Here is a 1,215-nt window from a genome sequence, read left to right as displayed (position 1 = left end):
CATCATTGTTGTTTGGCAGGCCCGGGCTGGGGATTAGAACCTGCCACCTTAGGTGTACGTGGCCGGCGCCTTAGCCGCTTGAGCCACAGGCGCCGAGCCTCAACTCTAGGTCTTAAGTTTTTTACTTTTGGATTATATACTTACATATTTTCCAATATGCTGAAAATCTTGGTTCCTAACAATATTAACATTATTACTAATTTGCTTAGTCATACTGTACATGTAAATACATATCTATATTGAATAGACATAATAGTTTCACATTACTAATACCAGTGCTAACAAAATGATTGGCAAAAAAACAGATTCTGTGTTTCAGCAGTACTTTTTGTCCCTTTATGTATTTACTTTATTTTATTTATTTATTATTATTTTATTATTATTACTATTTTTGAGACAGAGTCTCATTCTGTTGCCCTGGGTAGAGTGTCAAAACATCATAGCTCACAGCAACCTCAGACTTCTGGGCTCGAGTGATCCTCTTGCCTCAGCCTCCTGAGTAGATGGGATTATAAGCACCCACAACAATGCCTGGCTAGTTTTTCAATGATGCCCAACTTATTTTTCTATTTTTTTTTTTTTAAGTAGAGACAGGGTCTCATTCTTGCTCAGCTGGTTTCAAACTCCTGAGCTTCAAACAATCTGCCCACCTTGGCCTCTCAGAGTGCTAGGATTACAGGAGTGAGCCACAGTGCCCTAGGAACCTATTTGTCCTTTTAAACTATTTCCCTCAGGATGTACAGTCAAATTAGTATTTTTTTTTTTTTGAGACCGAGTCTCACTCAGTTGCCCTGGGGTTGAGTGCTGGGGCATCATAGCTCAAAGCAACCTCAAACTCTTAGGCCCAAGTAATTTTCGTGCCTCAGCCTCCCCAGTAGCTGGGACCAGAGGCACCCACCACAATGCCTGGCTATTTTTAGAGATCAAAATAGGTCTCGCTCTTACTCCAGCTGGTCTTGAACTCCTGAGCTCAAGAAATCCACCTGCCTTGGCCTCCCAGAGTGTTGGTATTACAGATGTGAGCCACTGCCCCAGCCTAAATTGGTATGTTTTAAGATCACTTAAAACAGTAGTCCTCAGGCTTGGCGCCTGTGGCTCAAGCGGCTAAGGCGCCAGCCACATACACCTAAGATGGCGGGTTCGAATCCCCAGCCCGGGCCCGCCAAACAACAATGATGGCTGCAACCAAAAAATGGCCAGGCGTTGTGGCGGGCG

Source organism: Otolemur garnettii, unplaced genomic scaffold, assembly GCF_000181295.1.
Source record: "Otolemur garnettii isolate 467f Iridium unplaced genomic scaffold, OtoGar3 scaffold00001, whole genome shotgun sequence".
Lineage (NCBI taxonomy): Eukaryota > Metazoa > Chordata > Mammalia > Primates > Galagidae > Otolemur > Otolemur garnettii.
This window is presented reverse-complemented; position numbering follows the sequence as displayed.